The sequence below is a fragment of the Scyliorhinus canicula genome, chromosome 11 (genome assembly GCF_902713615.1).
Source record: "Scyliorhinus canicula chromosome 11, sScyCan1.1, whole genome shotgun sequence".
NCBI lineage: Eukaryota > Metazoa > Chordata > Chondrichthyes > Carcharhiniformes > Scyliorhinidae > Scyliorhinus > Scyliorhinus canicula.
Window position 1 is genome coordinate 140714067 of NC_052156.1, and position 26208 is coordinate 140740274.

General features: G+C 49.4%; 1 protein-coding gene and 1 non-coding gene across 2 annotated transcripts in view; one reads left to right on the plus strand and one right to left on the minus strand.

Moving 5' to 3' along the window:
* Nucleotides 1–26208, minus strand: part of LOC119973425 (protein PHTF2-like) — a 181368-nt gene that overhangs the window by 147066 nt on the left and 8094 nt on the right. The gene's annotated exons all lie outside the window — the stretch shown is intronic.
* trnak-cuu lies at nucleotides 6009–6081 on the plus strand. Its single transcript has one exon. It is a non-coding gene; the product is annotated as a tRNA-Lys (tRNA).

Consider the following 26208-nt stretch of genomic DNA (forward strand, 5'->3'; position numbering starts at 1 on the left):
CACAGTTAAGAGCATATAGTTACAATAATTGGATTTTCCTATACAAGAACCTAACTGTTAAAATGGTTGTTATCCAAATAACTTTTTTTTCATTGACTGATTTGATTGTAAAGGAGATTGTAAACCAGTTTGCAAAATATGCATAACTCCGCAACAGAAAGCAAAGCAGCATTTGGAAGCATCTCTCACTTTAAAAAGTCACAATATCTGACGCCGACACTGCATCTGCACATGTGCAGGAAGTGCTCCCCCTAGTGTTATAGCACAAATAAACACAGCCATATCAGAAGTGGAGCAATGAATTTGTGCATGGTAAGATCCCACAAACGACAATTAACTTGATGAATGGATTGCCCCTTTCCGATTTTGAGAAAGATAATTATTGTCCAGGATACCAGGAGGATTCTCCCGCTTTTCTTTGAATAATGCTGTACATTCTATGCATAAAACTGACTAAAATAGACTACAGTAAAACTAATACATCCAACCAACTAACCATCCAACCAACTTGAGGAAATGCAAAGTAAATAAATGTTCACATCATCGAAATTCCATTTCACTTACAATAATAAACCAAATAAATAACCATTCTACCCAACTTAATAAAGGAAGTAACATAGACACATGTGTTGGGATAAGTTAGTGCTTACATGTAAACTCATAAAAAGAATGGCCTCCTGTGGAAAGTGCTGGGTGAAATGGTGGGTGCTACCCATGAATCTATAACTCAGTATGGACCACCAACATAAGAAGGCAGAAAAGATGTGAGGAAAATGAAGAAATAATCGGTGTAGAGAAGAATGGTGGCAAACTCTTCACTCGTGAAAGAGGCCCTGTTATCGGTCACGAGCACCTCCGATGGATGGAAAAAGAAATGCGCAATCGCTCAATGGTCGCTTGGGAGGTGATCGTCATATTCTTGCGAACCTCCAGCCACTTTAGTAGGCATCCACCAGGAGGAGAAGCGTCGACCCTAAGAAATCGATGTGCACGGGGACCAAGAGCACCCGGGCCACTCCCAGAGGTGTAGGTGTGCTGCCGTGGGGAGCTTCTGGTGCTCTTCACAAATGGAGCATTGCTGGGTCAATGTCTCGATATCTGTGTCCAATCCAAGATGTAGCTTCTCGCCAGCATCTTCATCTTGGACACTCCAAGATGTCCATTGTGAAGGTCCTTCAGTGCGGCAGCCTGTCCCTTCGCCAGGACCACAACCCTGGTGCCCCACAGGGGTACGCCGTCCTCCACGGTTAACTCAGACAATTTTGAGGAGAAAGCCTTCAACACCCCTGGTAGCTGCTAATGCTGCCCACCGTATAACACCAGGTGACGCACCTTGGAAGTACAGGGCTGGTTTGTGTCCAGTCACAAACACACAAGGAAGTGGAAGATAAGGACTCCATGAAATTCCTGCAATCACTATAACTGCATAAGGAGGGTTCATGGATTCAAACTGCAGAGGAAGATGGCTCAACACGTCAGCATGTGCAATCTGGGTCACTGGACAGCGGTCAAAAGAGTATTTGTTAGCAGCCAGGTAGCCAAGAATCAGGGGAAGGTAGCCGAGGCGCGGGAGGGAGGGATAGACCGGGGGGTTGGGGGGGGGGAATAACAGCTAAACCTAAGAGAAAAGAAGGGCGAACAACAGGGCAAGGGGGGAAGGGGGCAGAAGGGGGGAGGGGGTGGAAGAGGGAGGAGACCAGGAACAATAGAGGGAACCAGGGAGGTGGAGGGGAGGCAAGGGAATGACAACCGGAAGGAGGGCACGGGAAACGATAACAAACTTGGCATCTACAGGAGCAGAGAACAAGGAAAATCCGGGCGGAAGACGGGACGAACGGCTGAAGTGGAGGTGATCGTGAGACGACAACGGCAGCGAAAACTGTCCGGGAGAGGCAAGCGACAACACCAACATCAGATCCATTCGCGTATTGCCCTCTGTAATTGTTCTGTAATTGTTTCCCCGGCGCCCAAATGTATATGTACTCCTCCAGTTTCCCCCCCCACAAACAGATGCCTACTTATGTGCTAAAAAACAATATTGCAAATTATTGTACAATTGTAAAAAACAATTGTACAGAGCTGCTGTTGTTGAGCTGTCACATAATACCCGATCAGTTATTTTATTCTAACTTTTTTTTGTTGTTTATTTTATTTTTTGTGCGTGTCCCCTTCTCTTCTATGTATATATATATATATGAGTGTGTTCTATTTTATGTACATTACAGTAAATATACTTTGTTCAAAAACCCAATAAAAACATTTATAAAAAAGGAGTATTCGTTAGCAGCCAGTTACAGAGCCCAGCACTGAATCCTTTCAGATGCTATTGGCGGGACTGACTTGCCTTCACGGAAGAGGCCTAGCAATGGTATGTGATTGGTGTCGATAAAGAAATGGCGGTCATAGACAAATTGATGAAATTGCTTAACACCAAATACATCTTTTTCAATCTGGGCATATTTTCTTTCAGCCACAGCTAGCGTCCGGGAGGCAAAAGCGATCAGATGGTCACGGCCATCATCCATTAGATGGGACAAACCTACCTCAATGCCATACGGTGAAGCATCGCACATGATATTCAATGGTTTTGAGGAGTTAAAATGTGTCAATACCCCTGCAGAAGACAACCGCCACTTTAAGCCCAAGGCTGCCGCTTTTTCAAAAGCTAGTGGAGGGGGGGGGGGGGCGAGGATAGTCGCCAAATTCGGAATTCAGTGCCCATAATAATCTACTAATCCAAGAAAAGAGCAAAGTTCTCTGGTGCCGTACCTTCTTGGCGACCAGGTGCAGGCTACCTCGGTCCACCTTATATCCCAAATATATTACTTGTTTCGCGTAAAACATGCACTTCACACAGCACATGCAGACCCCATATTCAGAAAACCATCTCAACCTCGCCTCGAGGTTCTGCAAATGTTCTTGTTTGTGGCTCCTGTGACTATCAGATTGTCTAAGTAAACTGCAAAGGAAGGCAGCAAGGTGGCACAGTGGTTAGCACTGCTGCCTCACGGCACCGAGGACCCAGGTTCGATCCTGGCCCTAGATCACTGTCCATGTCACATTCTCCCCGGGCCCATGCGGGTTTCACCGCCGCAATCCAAAAGATGCGCAGTGTAGGTGAATTGGCCACGTGAAATTGCCCCTTAATTGGAAAAAAAGAATTGGGTATTCTAAATTTATTTTAAAAATGTAAACTGCAACACGTGACAATCCACTCAGGATGTTCTCCATGACACGCTGGAAGACTGCGTATGCCAAGGACACTCCGAATGGAAGCTGGGTGTATGTATAGAGGCCCTTGTGCATATTAATTGTGATGTAATTCCATGTGGATTCATCAAGCTTCAGCTAAAGGTAAGTGTTGCTGATGTCCAATTTTGTGAATGTACATTTGCCACTGGTGAACTGGTGCGACGACAATAATCTCTCCCTCAATGTCAACAAAACGAAGGAGATTGTCATAGACTTCAGGAAGTGTAGTGGCGAACATGCCCCTGTTTACATCATTGGGAATGAAGTAGAAAGGGTCGAGAGCTTCAAGTTTTTAGGTGTGCAGGTCACCAACAGCCTGTCCTGGTCCCCACATGCCAACACTATAGTTAAGAAAGCCCACCAACTACTCTACTTTCTCAGAAGACTAAGGAAATTTGGCATGTCAGCTACGACCCTCACCAACTTCTACAGATGCACCTTAGAAAGCATTCTGTCTGGTTGTATCACAGCTTGGTATAGAGCCTGCTCTGCCCAAAACTACAAAAGGTCGTGAATGTAGCCCAGTCCATCACGCAAACCAGCCTCCCATCCATTGACTCTGTCTATAATTCCCGCTGTCTCAGAAAGGCAGCCAGCATAATTAAGGACCCCACGTACCCCGGACATACTCTCTTCCACCTTCTTCCGTCAGGAAAAAGATACCAAAGTTTGAGGTCACGTACCAACCGACTCAAGAGCAGCTTCTTCCCTACTGCCATCAGACTTCTGAATGGACCTACCTCGTATTAAGTTGATCTTTTCTCTACACCTTGCTACAACTGTAACATTATATTCTGCAGTCTCTCCTTCCTTCCTTATGTATGGTATGCATTGTTTGTACAGCATGCAAGAAACAATATTTTTCACTGTATGCTAATACATGTGACAATAAAAATCAAATCAAAGCCGGCCAATGTTGCACACAAATCCTTGATGCTAGGTAAAGAGTAACGGTCAAACCCGAGCCTGTGTTCAATGTCAATTTGTAGTCATTTATATGTCTAATCCGGCTTCATTACGGGGACCACACAATCAGCAAAGCGTACAGGACGAATAATGCTCACATGTTCCAAATACTGAAGTTTGGCCTCAACTTTCTCCACTTTAGCATCAGAAACTGGCCGGGCATGAAAATATCAGGGCTAGGCTTCTGGGTCCACCTGGATTTTAGCCATGTCCCTTTTAATGGTACCCAAACCAGAGTACAAAACCTCCAGGAATTTGCTCACAACTGTACACAACAGGCAGCACAATGACGCAGTGGTTAACACTACTGCCTCACGGCACTGAGGACCCAGGTTCGATCCTGGCTCCGGGTCACTGTCCGTGTGGAGTTTGCACATTTTCCCCGTGTTTGCATGGGTTTTGATGTGCTGGGTCTGCGAGGACTTCGTTTACCATAGCAGTGAGAGAGACAGGCTTCCAACACCTGGAGAAATGCAACTCTATTTTATTGAACTACTAACTATTAAACATACTTTAACTGTGAGTTGACACTATGCTGAGTTGGAGACCTGATACTGGAGACCTGAGGCTAACCTGACCAGACTATCTTACTACCACATGGTGGATGTTCGAGTTGTTGCTCATGGGCTCTGACTGTCTCAGAGGCTGCATCCCAAGAGAGCGGGAAAACTAGTGCCCTCTGGCTTTATAGTGGCTGTGTTCTGTCTGGTGATTGGCTGCTGTGTTCTGTGTGTTCATTGGTCATCCTGTGTGTCAATCAATGTCTGTCTGTGCACCGTCATATATTTGTGCGTATATTATGACATCTCCCCCCTTTAAAAAAATGTGTATATGTCAATAAATAGTGAGTATGTGAATGTGTGTGACTATGTACGAAGTATGTGAGCGTATTTACATGATTAGGAGCCTGACTATATACAGAAAACGTGAACGTATTTACATGGGAAGGTGTCCAGTGCAGATAGAGTACATACAACAAATTAGAAAGAACAATATGTACAGATGGGTAAACGAAGAACAAGGCAATGAAACATTCAGTCTATAAATTCAGTCTCTGTGGCGGGCGACGAATTCTGGTTGACCGCCTTAAGGGTGGGTGAGGAGTCGCCTGCGCTGGAATGGGTGGAGCTGCATCGACTGTAGAGGGTGACAAAAGAAGCGGCAGATTGGTGACCTCTTGGGAGGGTGTGTCCTGAGGAATCAGCAGGCAAGGTGGGGTATCACGTACAGGTGGCGAGCGTGGAAGCAGCCGCAGTGCCCGCCTATTACGCCGAAGAAACGAGCCATCATGCATGCGAACTAGAAATGATCTGGGGGCCACTTGTTTGACCATCACAGCTGTGGCAGACCAGCCACCGTCAGGTAGCTGAACACAAACTCGGTCAGCAGGGACCAGAGCAGGGAGATCTGTGGCGTGGGCGTCATACGCCAACTTGCATTGGGCCTGAGACAATTGCATTCTTTGCAGGACCGGAAAGTTGTCGAGGTCCGGGATGTGGATTGCTGGCACCGTCGTCCGTAGTGTGCGGTTCATTAGCAGTTGTGCTGGGGACAGGCCAGCGGACAAGGGAGCCGCCCTGTAGGCTAGCAGTGCGAGGTTAAAATCTGAACCCGAATCAGCCGCTTTACACAGGAGTCGTTTGACAATGTGTACCCACTCTTCAGCTTTCCCATTTGACTGGGGGTAGTGGGGGCTCGAGGTGACGTGTGTGAAATTGTCGGGCAAAATCTGTCCAATCCTGACTGAAGAAGCACGGACCATTATCAGTCATGACTGTGAATGGACCCCGGACCGGCTAGCTCAGTCGGTAGAGCATGGGACTCTTAATTCCAGAGTCGTTGGTTCGATCCCCACGTTGGGCGCTTCCATATGACAGTGAATGGAATGCCATGACGGGCAAATGTTTCTTTGCACGCCCTGATGACTGTTGCTGATGTGAGGTCATGCAGTCTGACCACCTCGGGATAGTTAGAAAAATAATCCACAGTGAGGACGTAGTCCCGGCCTTTTGCGTGGAAGAGATCAATGCCAACCTTGGGCCATGGGGACGACACCAGTTCATGCGGCTGCAAAGTCTCTTTCGGCTGAGCCGGCTGGAACCGTTGGCACGTTGGGCGATTGAGAACAGTGTTGGCGATGCCCTGATTGATGCCAGGCCAGTATACTGCCTCTCGGGCACGCCGGCGACACTTTTCCATCCCCAGGTGACCCTTGTGGAGCTGGCCAAGGACGAGCTCCCGCTTACTCTGTGGTATGACTATCCTGTCCAATTTCATAAGTATGCCATCTACCACTGCCAGATCATCTTTTATATTGTAGAACTGTGGGCGCTGGCCCTTTTGCCACCCGTCTGTGAGATGGCGCATGACCAATTGGCTGTTTCATGATGAATCTGTACGACCCTTTCGTCAGTGGCCGGAAATGTTGGATGCGCAGAACTCAACATGGGCATCGATCTGGCAGACGAAGTCCGACCGCTCGCACGGCATGGTGATGGAGCAAGAGAGTGCATCGGCCACAATGAGCTCCTTGCCCGGGCTGTAGACCAGGTCGAAATCATAGCGTCGGAGTTTGAGGAGGATGCGTTGTAGGCGTGGTGTCATATCATTGAGGTCCTTCTGCGTGATGTGAACCAGTGGCCTGTGGTCCATTTTGACCATAAATTTGGGGAGTCCATACACGTAGTCATAGAATTTGTCAATCCCCGTGAGGAGGCCCAGGCACTCTTTCTCGATTTGAGCATAGCGCTGCTCAGTAGGCTCTAGATGCATATGCGACTGGGGCCCAGGAGGAAGATTCATCACGCTGGAGGAGTACTGCCCCAATGCCAGACTGGCTCGCAGCAGTGGAGATCTTCGTCTCCTTGGCAGGGTCAAAGAATGCCAGTACCGGGGCCTTGGTGAGTTTCGCCCTGAGTTCACGCCACTCTCGCTCATGAGCGGGGAGCCACTGGAAGTCGGTGGTTTTCTTTACAAGATTGCGGAGAGCTGTGGTGTGAGATGCAAGGTTGGGGATAAACTTCCCAAGGAAGTTGACCATCCCCAGGAAGCGGAGGACCGCCTTCTTGTCCTCCGGTGTCTTCATAGCTTTGATCGCTGACACCTTATCTGCATCTGGCTGCACACCGAACTGCAAAATATGGTCGCCTAGGAACTTTATTTCTGTTTGACCGAATGAGCATTTGGCTCTGTTGAGTCGTTGGCCATGCTCGTGGATCCTCTGGAACACTCGCTTGAGGCGATCGATGTGTCCCTGCGGAGTCGTGGACCAGACAATGATGTCATTGACGTACACCCACACCCCCTCGATGCCCCCCATCATTTGCTCCATTATTCGGTGGAACACCTCCGAGGCGGAGATGATACCAAAGGGCATCCGGTTGTAACAATACTGGCCAAACGGGGTGTTAAAAGTGAAGAGCTTTTTAATGGATGCGTCAAGTTGTATCTGCCAAAACCCCTTGGAGGCATCCAGCTTCATGAAAAAGTTGGCGCGAGCCATTTCACAGGCCAGCTCTTCGCACTTTGGGATAGGGTAGTGTTCCCTCATGATGTTACGGTTCAAATCTTTGGGGTCGATACAAATGCGCAGTTCCCCTGACGGCTTTTTGACATGAACCATGGAGCTGACCCAGTCCGTGGGTTCCGCGACCTTAGAAATGACGCCCTGGTCCTGGAGGTCTTGCAGCTGCTGCTTGAGGCGGTCCTTAAGGGGCGCCGGCACCCGACCGAGTGCATGAACCACAGGTGTGGCATTCGGTTTCAAAATAATCTTGTACGTGTAGGGGAGTATGCCCATATCCTCGAAGATGCTGTAGTATGGGAGGCGGAAATAGTGGCATCGATGGATGCGGAGAAAGCTTTTGACAGGGTGGAGTGGAGTTACCTGTGGGAGGTGTTGAGGAGATTTGGGTTTGGTGAGGGGTTCATTGGTTGGGTGAGGCTACTGTACAGCTCCCCGGTGGCGAGCGTGGTGACGAATGGGAGGAGGTCGGAGGACTTTCGGCTGTCCCGGGGGACTAGTCTCCCCTGCTCTTCGCATTAACGATTGAACCCCTGGCCATGGCACTGAGGGAATCGAGGAACTGGAGGGGGATTGTGAGGGGGGGAGGAGCACCGGCTGCCGTTGTACACGGACGATTTACTGCTGTACATTGCGGATCCGGCAAGGGGGGGGACAGGGTGCTCTCGGGACGTGGGTCGGCGAGGGTAGGATCTCTGCAATTTATCAGGTGATGCAGGAGGGGAGGAGGCCTCGGTGGAGGAGCTGAAAGCGAAGTGGGAGGAGGAGCTGGGGGAGGCGATTGACGAGGGGACGTGGGCGGACCCCCTGGGGAGGATGAATTCTTCCTCTTCTTGCGCACGGCTTAGTTTAATCCAGCTAAAGGTGCTGCACAGGGTGCATATGACTGGGACCAGGCTGAGCCGGTTCTTTGGGGGAGAGGACAGGTGTGGGAGGTGTTCGGGTAGTCCAGCGAATCGCACCCATATGTTTTGGGCTTGTCCGGCGTTGGAGGGTTTCTGGAAGGGGGTGGCGGGGACCTTGTCCACGGTGATTGGTTCCAGGGTGGAACCGGGCTGGGGGCTCGCCATTTTTGGGGTGGCATCGGAGCCAGGAGTGCAGGAGGCGAGAGAGGCCGGTATTCTGGCCTTTGCGTCCCTAGTAGCCCGACTGTGACTTCTACACCGACGCAGGATCCTTTTACAGTGGAAGGACGCAAAGACCCCGAGTCCGGAATCCTGGGTTAACGACATGGCCGGGTTCATTAAACTGGAGAGGGTCAGGTTTGCGCTGAGGGGGTCGGTGCAAGGGTTCTTCCGGCGGTGGCAGCCTTTTCTTGATTTCCTGGCGGAGGGTTAGAGGGTGGTCAACTTCAGAAGCAACCCGCGGGGGGGGGGGGGGGGGGACTTTGGCTCGGTTACGGGAGTGTGTTCTTACGGTTCTACGTTTATTACTCTTTCTTGTTGTTAATTTATTGCTTTGTATTGGGGGAGGGGTTTCTGTTTTCTTTTTTCTTTTTCTTTCTCTTGTCTTTGTTGGGATAAAATTTGTTGTTGAAAAATTTGAAATGAAATTATTTTTTAAAAAAAGATGCTGTGGTATCGTGCAATTATGTAATTTAATTGGATTTGGAAGTTGGCATCTGGCGAGGCTGATGCCTCAGCGGGCGACATGGAGTGAACCAGCTGTACGAGATTCAGGATCTTGCAGGCCTGAGCACCGAGCAAGGAAGCTTTGTTGGACCCTACAATTTTGAAACGCAGGGTGGCTCTTAAAGAACGGTGCGGTACCACAGGCTGGCATGAGCCACTGGCAGCAATGGCATTGCCATTGTAGTCGAGAAGCTGGCAGGCCGATGGAAGGATGTTCGGCTTGACATGGGTGTTATCCAGGTCAGACTGCAAAATGAGGTTAGCGGTGTCCAGCCTGAAGCGTATGCGAGATTTGTTGACCGTAAGGGTGGCACACCACTCGTCGTCCGGATCAATGCTCATCACTGGGAGGGGCTTGGCCTTTTTTGAGGAAAGCATTGTATGCTTGGTGATGTTGCCCACCCGGAATGGGGATGTGAGATCCTCGGTGTCGGGATCTGGAACCATGTCGGAGTCGGAGTCTGCAACGGGTTGCTGCACAGACCGGACGTTCCTGCACTGCGGCTGGGACCGATGTGTGCTGGGCAGTTGAGCAGATCTGCACATGGCTGCGTAGTGCCAGGCTTGCCACACTGGAGACAGCGCGCTATTTCACGGGACATTGCCACTTTAAGTGGGAGGAGCCACAGTTGTTGCACGTCATGGCGCCGACGTCAGGACGCTCCGTGCTCCACCGCGCATGCGCGGTGCGGTCGAACGATGTGCGCACCTACGCAGTTCGGTCCTCGGCCTCGCCGTCCCCTCGGTCGTTGCGCGCATGCGCAAGAGCCCGGGAAAAGCGCGCGAAATGGCAGCCCTCATCCAGACTCAGGCCCTGGAGCTGTTTTATGGCCTGCACCCGCTCCGCATCGTGGCGGCCTTGCCACGCTGTCTCTGCCGCCTTGATATGGGAGTACCGGTTATTAGCGTGCTCATGTAGGACACAGGTCTCGATGGCGATGGTAAGGGTGAGCTGCTTCACTTTAAGGAGCTGCCGGCGAAGGGGGTCAGAGTGGACCCCGAAAACGATCTGGTCGCGGATCATGGAGTCGGAAGTGGAGCCGTAGTTGCAGGATTGCGCGAGGATACGGAGATGGGTTGAGAAGGACTGAAAAGGTTCATCCTTACTCTGAAGCCTCTGCTGGAACACGTATCGTTCAAAGCTGTCACTGACTTCGATGTCACAGTGGCTGTCGAACTTCAGCAGGACTGTTTTGAACTTGGACTTGTCCTCACCTTCAGCAAAGGTGAGGGAGTTAAAAATGTGGATAGGGTGGGCCCCGGCTGTAGAGTGGAGGAGAGCAATCTTCCTGGCATCCGATGCGGCTTCGAGGTCAGTGGCTTCAAGATACAGCTGGAACTTCTGCTTAAAAATCGTCCAGTTGGCACCGAGGTTACCGGCGATGCGGAGCGGCGGGGGAGGGCGGACGCTGTCCATGTTACCGGATAGCTGATCGCTGGTCAAAGGCAGATTATTTCAGGGTAGGTCCGCCAAACTCTAACATCACGCACTGGTACCATGATGTGTTGGGTAAGCTGGGTCTGCGGGGACTGCGTTTACCATAGCAGTCAGAGAGACAGGCTACCAACACTTGGAGAAATGCAACTCGATTTTATTGAACTACTAACTATTAAACATACTTTAACTGTGGGTTGACACTATGCTGAGTTGGAGACCAGATACTGGAGACCTGAGGCTAACCTGACCAGACTATCTTACTACCACATGGTGGATGTTCTAGTTGTTGCTCACGGTGATTGGCTGCTGTGTTCTGTGTGTTCATTGGTCATCCTGTGTGTCAATCAATGGCTGTCTGTGCACCATCATATACTTGTGTGTATATTATGACAGTTTTCGCCCCCACAACCAAATGATGTGTAGGGTAGGTGGATTGGCCACACTAAATTGCCCCTTTATTGGAAAAAATGAATTGGGCACTCTAAATTTAAAAAAAAAGTGCTCTGCACCAATACAGAAATGGCTGGGCAATGGAGATATCACCCCTCACAGGGGGAGCTCGTACTCTGCAAGGAGCACAGGGAAGATAAGCGTTCTCATCCCGTAGGTCCTGTGCAGGATATTACTGTTACTCTCCGAGCCATTGCTCGGCCGGAGAAATTTCACTTTCAAGAGAAAATGCAGAGAAGGGAGTGCTGGAGCTTCAAGGGATGGAAGTAAATAGTGTGGGACATACCCCCACCCAGCGTATGACACCCCCCCCCCCAAAATGGGAACCCTCAGAACCTTTCCCTGGACAGAACACCGCCGAGGTCAGGCCTGATGGTCTTCGACTGAGTCAGCCAGACAGAACCCTCCCCTGAATCCATAGAGGATGGCCCCAGACAATGTGGGGTGTGTGGCCGGAGACGCGCAGGGAGCGGAAGTCACAGGGCAACTATCAAACCTGCCACCCACCCGAGGTAGGCGCCAACCCAGGTCCTGCACTTTTCTCTTGGAACAACCCAATGAGGGATGCATGCAGCTGCACTGCATCGCGTCACCCAAAGTGGTCCCCATTAGGATCTAAAACTAGACTGCCTTTCGGAGTACGTTGGCTTGTGCTATTTTCCAATGTGTTATGGAAAGTATTCTGTAGGATGGGATATCTCCATTACGGGGCAGCACGGTGGCCTAGTGGTTAGCACAACTGCCTCACGGCGCTGAGGTCCTAGGTTCAATCCCGGCTCTGGGTCACTGTCCTTGTGGAGTTTGCACATTCTCCTCGTGTCTGCGTGGGTTTCGCCCCCACAACCCAAAGATGTGCAGAGTAGGTGGATTGGCCACGCTAAATTGCCCCTTAATTGGAAAAAATAATTGGGTAATCTAAATTTAAAAAAGAAAAAATATATATAAATAAATAAATAAATAATTGGCACAGCCAATTTAGAAATAAAATATTTTTTTATTTTTTTATTTTTTTTTAGAAAAAAAAAAGGGATATCTCCATTACTCAGTGTATATAAGGTTAGCCAACAAGGCACCGACCAAGCAGGAACAGGTAGGGGTCTACCAGGAAGTATACGTATATCATTTGTGATGGTTTATTTGGCCATGGGTACAACTGAGCATGAACACTTGAATAACATGGAGGAGCTGCTCCCCGGCTTTTCGGAGTCAGGCGTCTGGCTGAAAAGAGAGAAGTGCATTTTTCACGCCAGAGGTCATCTACCTGGGGTACCGCATAGACCGGGAGGGTCTACACCCTGTAGAAAGAAAACATATGCGCCATTCAACATGCCCCATACCCGAAAGCACAACTGAGCTGCACTCATTTCTCGGACTTGTGAACTACTATAGCAAATTCATCCCAGGCCTCACAACCATTCTAGCCCCCCTGCACATCCTGCAAAAAAAACAAAGCCAGGAATGGGTGTGGAGAGCACCACAGGAAGAGGCGTTTCCTCAATTTAAAACAGCAGCTGACTTGATCCAGCTTGCTGGCAAACTACGATCCCACCTAACCACTGGTAGTCACGAGTGACACCTCACCAGGCGGCACTGGCGGCTTGTTATCACATCGAATGGTGAGCAGCCTTCAGAACACTGGCTATGGCAAAGCACAACTATACACAAATCGAGAAAGAAGGTCTGGCCGTAGTCTTTGCAGTCAAGATGTTCCACCAGTATATGTATTGTTCAACCTGTAAAACCTCAAGATACTTTCGACCAGCTTACTTACTCAAAAGTTTTACCCAGGTGCCCTCATTTGTGAGATGAACAAAGGACAAAACAGGTTCAGGGACTGACGTAATTTTATTCACAATTCTCTTACTCAACAAAATCTGACTCAGACTCACAGCTGAGCTTTGGGTTTTACCCACACTTAGTGAAGGAGGCTGCCAGGCTACGGTCACTCAATGTGGATCTCTTCGCTGGGTTCGAAGCCTGGGTCCTTTCTTCTTGCGATAGTTGTGCCTGGGGGTCTCCCAGGTTATCGCTGAGGATCTGTTCTATGTTCCTTCCTTCATACTGTTGAGCTAGCATTGAGTCATAGGTATACACCCACAACTGGCCATTGTTCCATCCAGACCCCAACTTGTTAATGGGAAAGACAGGATACTCCTGTTTATCCAGGATGATTCAATCAAGACCCATTGTCCTCTGAAACACCCTCGTCTGACCAGCCATCAGCTCATTATGGAGTCTGATGGCTTCTTTTGTCTGTTCTTTGTCATGCAGCAAAGTTGATCACCTGTGTCTGGAAGATTGTTACATATTCATAGCTGGTCTTGTTCTTTGGAGTGGGTATCACAAAGTCCATATAACGATAACAGGTTTATGCAGTGAGTGCTCTTGCAGATGGCCAGTATCGATTCCAGTCAGGGCCTCATGAGACAGTTCCTGTTCCTGGCCTATGTGTATCTTCCCAGCCTGTTTTCAGTACCACAGTATGGTTGTCACTTCACCAACTTGTCGGACCAGAGACCACTCCTGGGACTCTTCAAGGAGGACAAAGCCATCCCACCTTTAGCGCCAGCCAGAATCCAGAGGGGCCCTCTTTTTGGCGGTGTACAAGTACACGTTCAAGCACCAATGGGGGACACAGATTATGAACACGGATGCATTCAGTAGATCTCCGCTGCCTACAAGACCACTCACCGACTCCCTTCATAACCGATGAAGTGGGAGCCACATTGAACTTCATGGGTACGTTGTCTGTCATGGCGGTCGAAATACATGAATGAAGACAAACAGATCCTTCATTGTCCAAAGTCCACCACATAGTACTATACAGGGGTCAGCATCGGAAACTGCCCAGCGAGTTAAAGGCCTTTTATACGAAAAAAGTTGAGCGTTGAAGATGACATCCTCCTGTGGGGGACTCACATCGTGGTTCCTCAAAAGGGGGACTTCATACAAAGAGACCTGCATAACAGGCACCCAGACATGTCAAAATGAAAATACTCACCCACAGCTATGTCTGGTGGCTGGGCCTGGAGGTAGAGGTGGGGTGACTGGCCCAGCAATGCAGTGTTCGGGAGGAACTGCAGAAGCTCCCACCCACTGCTGCTTCACTCACGGGAGTGGCCCGAATGGTCTTCAGTGGGGCTTCATGCAGATTCTGTTGGTCATTTTCAGGGCTCCTTGTTTCTGATTGTCGTGGATGCACACCCAAAGTGGTTAAAGGCCCAAAGGATGTCGGCCATTACTTCGAAGGCGACGATTGAGAATCTGAGAGTTACGTTTAGTATGCATAGTATCCTGGAGGTGCGGTTACCGACAAAGGCACGTCATTTACTAGCAGGGAGTCTGGCGGTTTTATAAAGACGAATGGGGTGCGACACATTGCACAGCACCGTACCACCCATCCTCAAATCAGCTGGCCCAATGGACAGTGCAAACTTTTAAGAGAGGTTTGAAAAGCAGACCTCAGGATCCCTCAAAATGCGCCTGGTCAGATTCTTATTCTGCTACCGTACCACGGGGAGAACGTGCAGACTCCCCACAGACGGTGACCCAGAAGGGAATCGAACCTGGGACCCTGGCACTGTGAAGCCAGTGCTAACTGCTGTGAAGTCACAGTGCTAACCACTATGCTACCATGCTGCCCATGTAAGAAGATTTTCGAGGAGTTAACCAAATTTGTTACTAGATAGGTACTACCAAAAGAAATTCAATCAGATCAGGGATATGATTTTATATAAGTTATTCAAGGAAGTTATGGATTGTTTAGGAATGAAGCAATTTAACTCAACAATTCATCATCCGGAATCGGGGGGGGGGGGGGGGGGGGGGGGGGTGTGCATTAGATAGATTGAGAGCTGTATGTTTCTTTTCTTATTGTTTAATTGGAAATTGAGTAGTAGTAGTGTTTAAGGGGTAATTGTAAGCTGTTCTTTGTGAAGTTAAAAAGTTTAGGATTGTACTCTGTGGTAAATGTAATATGATAATTCACACTGTGTCTTTGTAAGCGCAGTAGCGTTATCCGACCACTAGGGGGAGTAGCTCTGGGAATGCTCAGGAGCTTGTACAGGGCTCCACCCTTGGCTCTGCCGACGACTCCTCCCCCTAGTGCTGCTGTATAAATACCCTTAGAACATAGAACATAGAACACTACAGCGCAGTACGGGCCCTTCGGCCCTCGATGTTGCGCCGACCTGTGAAACCATCTGAAGCCTATCTGACCTACACTATTCCATTTTCATCCATATGTCTATCCAGTGACCACTTAAATGCCCTTAAAGTTGGCGAGTCTACTACTGTTGCAGGCAGGGCGTTCCACACCCCTACTACTCTCTGAGTAAAGAAACTGCCTCTGACATCTGTCCTATATCTCTCACCCCTCAATTTAAAGCTATGTCCCCTCGTGTTGGTCATCACCATCCGAGGAAAAAGACTCTCACTGTCCACCCTATCTAACCCTCTGACTATCTTATATGTCTCTATTAAGTCACCTCTCAGCCTTCTCCTCTCTAACGAAAACAACCTCAATTCCCTGAGCCTTTCCTCGTAAGACCTTCCCTCCATACCAGGCAACATCCTAGTAAATCTCCTCTGAACCCTTTCCAAAGCTTCCACATCCTTCCTATAATGTGGTGACCAGAACTGCACGCAGTACTCCAGGTGTGGCCGCACCAGAGTTATGTACAGCTGCAGCATGACCCTGTGGTTCCGAAACTCAATCCCCCTGCTTATAAAGGCTAGCACACCATATGCCTTCTTAACAGCCCTATTAACCTGGGTGGCAACTTTCAAGGATTTATGTACCTGGATGCCGAGATCTCTCTGTTCATCTACACTACCAAGAATCTTGCCATTAGCCCAGTACTCTGCATTCCTGTTACTCCTTCCAAAGTGAACCACCTCACACTTTTCCGCATTAAACTCCATCTGCCACCTCTCAGCCCAGCTCTGCAGCTTATCTATGTCCCTCTGTATCCTATAACATCCTTCAGCACTATCCACAACTCCACCGACCTTCGTGTCATCTGCAAATTTACTAACCCATCCTTCTACACCCTCTTCCAGGTCATTTATAAAAATGACAAACAGCAGTGGCCCCAAAACAGATCCTTGCGGTACACCACTAGTAACTGAACTCCAGGATGAACATTTGCCATCAACCACCACCCTCTGTCTTCTTTCAGCTAGCCAATTACTGATCCAAACCGCTAAATCACCTTCAATTCCATACTTCCTTATTTTCTGCAATAGCCTACCGTGGGGAACCTTATCAAACGCCTTACTGAAATCCATATACACCACATCAACAGCTTTACCCTGATCCACCTGTTTGGTCACCTTCTCAAAAAACTCAATAAGGTTTGTGAGACATGACCTACCCTTCACAAAACCGTGTTGAGTATCGCTAATCAACTTGTTCTTTTCAAGATGATTATAAACCCTATCTCTTATAACCTTTTCCAACATTTTACCCACAACCGAAGTAAGGCTCACAGGTCTATAATTACCAGGGTTGTCTCTACTCCCCTTCTTGAACAAGGGGACAACATTTGCTATCCTCCAGTCTTCCGGCACTATTCCTGTCGACAAAGACGACATAAATATCAAGGACAAAGGCTCTGCAATCTCCTCCCTGGCTTCCCAGAGAATCCTAGGATAAATCCCATCTGGCCCAGGGGACTTATCTATTTTGACATTTTCTAAAATTGCTAACACCTCCTCCTTTTGAACCTCAATTCCATCTAGCCTGGTCGACTGAACCTGAGTGTTCTCCTCGACAACATTGTCTTTCTCCAGTGTAAACACTGACGAAAAATATCCATTTAATGCTTCCCCTATCTCCTCTGATTCCACACACAACTTTCCACTACTATCCTTGATTGGCCCTAATCTTACTCGAGTCATTCTTTTGTTCCTGATATACCTATAGAAAGCCTTTGGGTTTTCCTTGATCCTATCCGCCAACGACTTTTCGTGTCCTCTCCTCGCTCTTCTTAACTCTCCCTTTAGGTCCTTCCTGGCTAACTTGTAACTCTCAAGTGCCCTAACTGAGCCTTCATGTCTCATCCTAACATAAGCCTTCTTCTTCCTCTTGACAAGTGCTTCAACTTCCTTAGTAAACCACGGCTCCCTTGCTCGACAACTTCCTCCCTGCCTGACAGGTACATACTTATCAAGGACACGCAGTAGCTGTTCCTTGAAAAAGCTCCACATTTCGATTGTACCCATCCCCTGCAGTTTCCTTCTCCATCCTATACCTCCTAAATCTTGCCGAATAGCATCATAATTGCCTTTCCCCCAGCTATAATTCTTGCCTTGCGGTATATACCTATCCCTGCCCATTGCTAAAGTAAACATAACCGAGTTGTGATCACTATCACCAAAGTGCTCACCTACATCTAAATCTAACACCTGGCCGGGTTCATTACCCAGTACCAAATCCAATGTGGCCTCGCCCCTTGTTGGTCTGTCTACATACTGTGTCAGAAAACCCTCCTGCACACACTGCACAAAAACTGACCCATCTATAGTACTCGAACTATAGTATTTCCAGTCAATATTTGGAAAGTTAAAGTCCCCCATAACAACTACCCTGTTACTCTCGCTCCTGTCAAGAATCATCTTTGCAATCCTTTCCTCGACATCTCTGGGACTATTCGGAGGTCTATAGACAACTCCCAACAGGGTGACCTCTCCTCTACTGTTCCTAACCTCGGCCCATACTGCCTCAGTAGACGAGTCCTCAAGCGTCCTTTCTACCGCCGTAATACTTTCCTTGATTAACAATGCCACACCCCCCCCTCTTTTACCATCTTCTCTGTTCTTACAGAAACATCTAAATCCTGGAACCTGCAACAACCATTCCTGTCCCTGCTCTACCCATGTCTCCGAAATCGCCACAACATCGAGATCCCAGGTACCAACCCATGCTGCAAGCTCACCCACCTTATTCCGGATGCTCCTGGCGTTGAAGTAGACACACTTCAAACCAGCGTCCTGCTTGCCGGTGCCCTCTTTCGAACTTTTAACCCTATCCCTGACCTCACTACTCTCAACATCCTGTACACTGGGACTACAATTTAGGTTCCCATCCCCCTGCTGAATTAGTTTAAACCCCCCCGAAGAGCACTAGCAAATCTCCCCCCCAGGATATTGGTACCCCTCTGGTTCAGGTGAAGACCATCCTGTTTGTAGAGGTCCCACCTACCCCAGAGTCAGCCTGCAGTTCACTGAGAGTTCATCAACGGGTAACAGGCTGGCTCTGTAGTAAGTCGATTAAAGCCTAGATTCATATCGGAAACACGTGTCTGGTGAATTGATGGTTCCATCAATTTAATCGACTTAAAAACAGTCAAGATCGATCATGGAATCAGCCCTCAAGCCTGGATGCCTGGAACTCGACCCGCAGGATGCAGTGGCTAAAGAAATCTTCTCCTACTGGCTGCGGTGCTTCAAGGCCTACCTGGCAAAACAAGCATAGCCGAAACGACAGAGGAACAGAAGTTGAGTCTACTGCATGCGAGGGTGAGCCACAGAATCTCTACACGACTAAACTCGGCCGGTTCATATACTGCAGCGCTAGCAGTACTCGATAAGATATATGTGAGGCCCATTAACGAAGTTTACGTACGCCATGTGTTCACGACTCGCCGCCAGCGGCCTACAGAATCACTCGCCGAATTTCTAAGGGAACTCAATAATTTGACCAATGACTGTAATTATCAAGCGGTTACCGCGGCTGAACATAGAGAACTTGCTGTACGCAATGTTTTTGTAGCGGGTCTCAGGTCTAATTATGTGCGCCAACGATTGCTGGAAAAGGGGACCCAAGACTTAGAAACAACTGTGGAAGCTGCTACCACGATGGAGGTCTCCTTCCGCAGCCTTAACTCGTTCCCCGTGGACCCCGCAACCCAATCATGGGCCCCCGACCAGCGACTCCCCCAGGCCTGTGCTACGCGGCCGCCCAGCCACCATGCTGCCCTAGCCAGCCACTATGCTGTTCCAGCCAGCCACCATGCTGCTCCTGCCTGCCATTTCTGCGGCCAGAACCAGCACCCGCGGCAGCACTGCCCGGCCCGCAACGCGACCTGCAGCAGCTGCGGGCGGAAAGGCCATTACGCAAGAGTGTGCCTCGCTAAAAGGGCCCCTGCTTCCCGCTCCCCAGCGGCACAAAGTAATCGCTCCCCTCACCCGCAGGCCCGAATCGCTGCGGCCTATGCCCAGACTCCGCCCCCTCCAGCTACGTGCGATCCATGGGGGCCGCCATCTTGGCAAACCTCCACCACGCGGCCGGCCACATGCGACTCGTGGGGGCCGCCATCTTGGACGCCATCTTCCTCGCCGCCCGCCACATGCGATCCACGGGCCCGACCTGCATCTCCGCGCTCGGACAACTTATCGGAAGAATACGACTATGAAGTCAGAGGGCAGTCATCACGGGGCCACTCCAGCACAGCTGATCGAGCCGCCGACTACCCGCAACTCAGCGCAGTCACTCTGGACCAATCATGCCGAAGCATCTGCGAAATTCGATGGCTGAGGTCCATATCAACGGGTACAAAACGCCATGCCTCTTCGACTCCGGGAGCACTGAGAGCTTCATACATCCAGACCTGGTAAGACGCTGTTCGCTCCCCGTTTTCCCCGCGCAGCAAACTATCTCGCTCGCTTCAGGCTCCCATTCCATCCAGATCCAGGGGCGCACCGCCGCGACACTCACAATCCGAGGCGCTAGCTACTCAAAATTCAAACTCTACGTTTTGCCCGAACTCTGCGCGCCACACTTATTAGGCCTAGACTTTCAATGTAACCTCAAGAGCCTCACCCTCAGCTTCGGCGGGCCCCTGCCCCCACTCACTATCTGCAGCCTCGCTACGCTGCGAATCCCCCCCACTCCTCTCTTTGCCAATCTCACTAAGGACTGTAAACTCGTAGCCATTCGTAGCAGGCGGTATAGCCTGCAGGATAGGGTATTTATCAGAGCAGAGGTCCGAAGTCTTCTCAGAGAGGGGGTTGTAGAGGCCAGCAATAGTCCCTGGAGAGCTCAGGTGGTGGTCGTTAAGACCGGGGACAAATTCCGTATAGTGGTCGACTACAGTCAGACCATAAATAGATTTACCATCCTCGACGCGTATCCCCTCCCCAGGATTGCAGACATGGTTAATCAGATCGCCCAGTATCGGCTCTTCTCCACGGTGGATCTGAAGTCTGCATACCACCAGCTCCCAATCCGCCCGGAGGACCGCCACTACACAGCATTCGAGGCCGATGGCCGCCTCTTCCATTTCCTCCGGGTCCCTTTCGGCGCCACTAATGGGGTCTCGGTGTTCCAACGAGCAATGGACCGAATGGTGGACCAGTACGGGCTGCGGGCCACGTTTCCGTACTTGGACAATGTCACCATCTGCGGCTATGACCAGCAGGACCACGACGCCAACCTCCACCGTTTTCTCCAGACGGCACAGAAACTGAATCTCACGTATAACAAGGAGAAATGCGTTTTCCGCACAACCAGACTAGCCATCCTCGGCTATGTCGTGGAAAACGGAGTGCTGGGCCCTGACCCGGACCGTATGCTTCTTAGAACTCCCCCTCCCCCATTGCCCCAAGGCCCTCAAACGGTGCTTGGGTTTCTTTTCCTACTACGCCCAGTGGGTCCCTCAATATGCGGACAAAGCCCGCCCACTCTTTAGGGCCACACGATTTCCCCTGTCAGCAGAGGCACGCCAGGCCTTCGACGGCATCAAGGAGGACATCGCCAAAGCGGTCATGCGGGCGGTGGATGAATCCTCTCCATTTCAGGTAGAGAGCGACGCCTCAGAGGTAGCTCTTGCAGCCACGTTAAATCAGGCAGGGAGACCAGTCGCATTTTTCTCCCGTACCCTCTCCACTTCAGAACTCCGACACTCCTCAGTCGAGAAAGAAGCACAAGCCATTGTGGAGGCTATCCGTTACTGGAGGCACTACCTTGCAGGTAGGAGGTTCACCCTCATCACCGACCAAAGATCGGTTGCCTTCATGTTCGACAACTCGCAAAGGGGCAAAATTAAAAACAACAAAATTGTGAGGTGGAGGATCGAACTCTCCACCTACAATTATGATATGAAATATCGACCCGGGAAGCTCAACGAGCCTCCGGATGCCCAATCCCGCGGGACATGCGCCAGCGCGCAGATCGACCGATTAAAAGTCATCCATAATGACCTCTGCCACCCAGGGGTCACCCGGCTCGCCCACTACATCAGGGCCCGAAACCTGCCTTTCTCCAACGAGGAGGTAAAAGCGGTCACCAGGGACTGCCCGATCTGTGCGGAGTACAAACCACACTTCTATAGACCAGACAGGGCCCACCTGGTCAAGGCTTCTAGGCCCTTTGAACGCCACTCCCCTCAACTAACAAGAACGTTTACTTTTTAAACGTCGTAGACGAGTTCTCCCATTTCCCATTCGCTATCCCGTGCCCCGACATGACCTCGCACACAGTCATTAGGGCCCTGCATAGCATCTTCACCCTGTTTGGTTTCCCCAGCTACGTACACAGTGACCGGGGTTCGTCCTCCATGAGCGACGAGCTGCGTCAGTACCTGCTCGACAAGGGCATTGCCTCGAGCAGGACTACCAGCTACAACCCCAGGGGGAACGGGCAGGTGGAGAAGGAGAACGCGACGGTCTGGAAGACCGTCCTACTGACCCTCCGGTCTAGAAAGCTCCACGTCTCCCAGTGGCAGGAAGTCCTCCGAGACGCGCTTCACGCTATTAGGTCCCTTTTGTGCACAGCGACCAATCAGACCCCTCACGAGAGGCTCTTCATTTTTTTCAGGGGCACATCCACGGGGGTCTCACTTCCGGCATGGCTGAGGACACCGGGCCCCGTACTTCTGAGGAAACACGTCAGGGCGCACAAAACTAACCCCCTTGTTGAAAAGGTGCGCCTGCTCCACTCCAACCCCCAGTACGCATTCGTCGAGTTCCCTGACGGCCGTCAGGACACGGTATCCCTCCGGGATCTGGCACCCGCCGGATCCAGCGCCCCCTCTACCCCCACAGAAGGACCCCTCACCCTACACCCCATGCTGCCGCCCCCCTCGCGCTCCCGAGCCCACGAGCTCGCTCCACCAGTTCCGCGCACCCGCGCCGGCCAGCCCCCAGCGCCCCCAGTCCCCGGTCGAACCAGGAGAGTATGAAGCTCGGATACAACCCTCCCTGGGGTCCGCCATCGTACCCCAGCGTATAACACCCATCCAGCCACCGCAAGAGGCTGCAACCCCGGTGCTCCGCAGATCACAGCGGACAATTTGACCACCGGACAGACTGACGTTGTAGACCACCACCCCCGCCGGACTCGATGTTTTTGCAGGGGGTGAATGTGGTGAATGTAATATGATAATTCACACTATGTCTTTGTAAGCGCAGTAGCGTTATCTGACCACTAGGGGGAGTAGCTCTGGGAATGCTCAGGAGCTTGTACAGGGCTCCACCCTTGGCTCGGCCCATGACTCCTCCCCCTTGTGCTGCTGTATAAATACCCTTGTCCAGAGTCAGCCTGCAGTTCACTGAGAGTTCATCAACGGGTAACAGGCTGGCTCTGTAGTAAGTCGATTAAAGCCTAGATTCATATCGGAAACACGTGTCTGGTGAATTGATGGTTCCATCATATTCAAAATAAAGTTTTGTTTTAAAAATAACCAAGCCCTATTTCTTCATGCAAACACTGCAAACACTCCTGGAGTGAATCATTCTTTCCACACAGTCTTACAAATAAACTAAAATATTGCGTTTCGGTCCAGTACCCTAGCCACTGTTCAGATCTGGTCTAGGATCGTAATAATCTTTGTTATTGTCACAAGTAGGCTTACATTAACACTGCGATGAAGTTACTGTGAAAATCCCCTAATCACCACACTCTGGCGCCTGTTCGGGTACACAGAGGGAGAATTCAGAATGTTCAAATTGGAGCAAACTGGAGTACCTGGAAAAAACCCACGCAGACACGGGGAGAACGTGTAGACTTCACACAGACAGTGACACCAGCACGAATCGAACCCAGGACCCTGGAGCTGTGAAGCAGCAGTGCTAACCACTGTGCTACTGTGCCGCCCATAATAATATGAATAATTGAGCCCCCCCTCCCTTCCACATCTCCCCCCATAATTATGTCCATATAGTGTGAGCCATCTGGCAATGGTAATGTTCTGACCTCATGTCAGAAGGTTGTGGGTGAGTTGAAACTCACTCCAGGCTGCGTAATCATGTCTGATACGCCAGGGCAGTACTGAGTGCTGCATTTCAGATAAAATGTTAAACCAACATCAATGAAACAGATTATCTTGTCATTATCATTCGCTTATTTCTGTTTGTGTGACCTTGCTGCATATAAATTGGCTCTCAGAATTCCTAAATGCAAGAAAAAATTTTGAGAGTCTCTGGTATAATTAACCAGAGATTCTAAACGGTCCCTCTGAGCTGCTTGCCTGTTATGTTTGTCTTCACTTGCAATTTGTCAAAAAGTAATATATTGAAGTGAAGTAAATGAGAGGCTTGTGTCATCTAAGAGTGGCCAACAGAACAACCACTTTACATAAACCTATGATCATGCAGCATGCAGGTACTTTGCGTTGGTTACACATTTTGTGTTTGCTGCTTGCCACAACAAAATAAACAAATTGTCATGGTATCAATGTAGAGTATCTGTTAAAACATGGTTTGCCTGTGCATTGGAAAATACATCAACATTTGCCTGGTGTGCTCTGCCTGCCTATGTCTTTGCCTCGAATGTGGTTCCTTCTCTAGTTTCTCTCTTATTTCCCTTCATGCCCTCTCAGAGTGCATCTTGTTCATGAGACACACCTTCTGTTATCTCAGCTCTATGCCCACTAAACTACTGATCTAATTTCCCTTCATGGTTCCCAGGTTGACAGTTCTACCACCTCAGGTTCTGTCCCTCTTTCAGAGTCATTTGTAAATAAAGGAGCTGAATATTTTTTAAATGGAGAAAGAATGCAGAAAGCTGCAGCACAGAGGGATTGGGGGTTCTCATGCATAAATCACAAAAGGCTAGCATGTAAGTTCAGCGGATAATAGGGAAGGCAAATGGAATGTTGGCCTTTATTTTAATGGGAATGGAGTATAAAAACAGGAAAGTCTTGCTAAAATGATACAAAGAACTGGTTAGACTGCACCTGGAATGTTATGAGCAGTTTGGACCCTTTATCAAAGGAAAGATATGCCAGCATTGGAAGCAGTCAAGAGAAGGTTCATTAGCTTGATCTTGGGTGTGGAGGGATTTTCTTATGAGGAGTAGTTGAGTAGGTTGGGTCTGTACTCATTGGAGTTTAGAAGAATGAGAGGCGACATATAGGATTCTCAGGGGGCTTGACAGGGTAGATGCTGAGAGGATGTTTACCCTTACTGGAGAGCCTAAGACCAGGGAGGAAATCAAAGAGTAAGAAGTTTCCCATTTAAAGATAGAGATGAGGAAGAATTTCTTCTCGAGGGGAGTGAATCTGTGGAATTCTTTACCACAGAGGGTTCTATAGGCTAGGTCATGAAGTATGTTAAAGGCTAAGATAGGCAGATTTTTAATCAGTAAGGGAATCAACGGTTATGGGGGTAAGGTAGGAAAGTGGACTTGACGATTATCATATTGGATCATTGAATGGTGGAGCAGACTAAATGGGCTGAATGGGCTATTTATGTTCCTAAGTCTTGTGGCCTTATTGAGAGCACAAAGGAGACCATTCTACCCATTAAGCCAATGCCAACCCTCCATAGATATCTACCATCAATACATTCCTCATCCAAACAACCCTTCACCCTCTGTCCTTGAAAACCTATGTCCTCACTCTAACCTCCCTTTCCTCTCCAACTCCCTGATATGTTGTAACCTCCCAATGTTGTGACCACCTTTCCTGAAGCTCCATATCTGAATCCCTCCGATGAAGTTCTTCCCTGCCACAGTACTGAAATGGCTCTTTTCAAAGTCACAAATGGCATCCTCTGTGACTGTGACAAAGCCAAACTATCCCTCCTTGTCCTTCTTGGTCTGTCGGCAGCCTACAATACACACCATCTTCCTTCAATGCCTCCCCACTGTCATCCAGTTGGGTTGGCCTGGTTCCATTCTTATCCATTTAATCATTGCCATAAAAATTGATCTCAATAGCTTCTCTTCCTACCTCTTACCTCATATAGCCCCCAAAGATCTATATTGGTTCCCTCCCATTTCTCACCTACATGCTGCCCCTCTTCAATATCATCCAAAAACACGTCAATTTCCACATGTACATTGATGACACACAGCTCTACCCCATCATCACCTCTCTGGACCCCTCCACTGTTTGATTGTGGTCAGACTCCTTATCCAACGTACAGTACTGGATGAGCAGAAATTTCCTCCAATTAAATGTTGTCACTATGCTATGCTGTCACTAAGACCATCTATTTCAACCTCCATAAAACACATTCTCAGTTTTTCTGCTGCTGTAACCCTCACCTATGCCGGTTACTTCCACCCTTGATGATTCCAATGCATCCTTTGTCAGCTTCCACATTCCACCCTCCATAAACTTGAAAACATTCAAAACTTTTCTCCCCATGTCCCAACTTGCACCAAATGTCATTTACCCATCATCCCATGCTCATTGACTCACACTGACTCCTGGTTAAACAATTGTTTGTTTTTTCATGGGATGTCCATAATGCTGGCAAGGCCCATCTCTAGTTGCCCACGAGAAGGCGATGGGAAGCCGCCTTCTTGAAGCACTGCAGTCCACCTAGTGCAGGCATGCTGACTGGCTTATTGGGCAATTATTGGGCACATGAAAAATTTGAATAAAAATTATTTTTTAAAAAAAGAGTGAACCACATCGATGTGGATCTGGAGTCACATGTAGGCCAGGATGGCAGGTTTCCTTTTGTGAACCAGACGGATTTTTATGACAATCAACAGT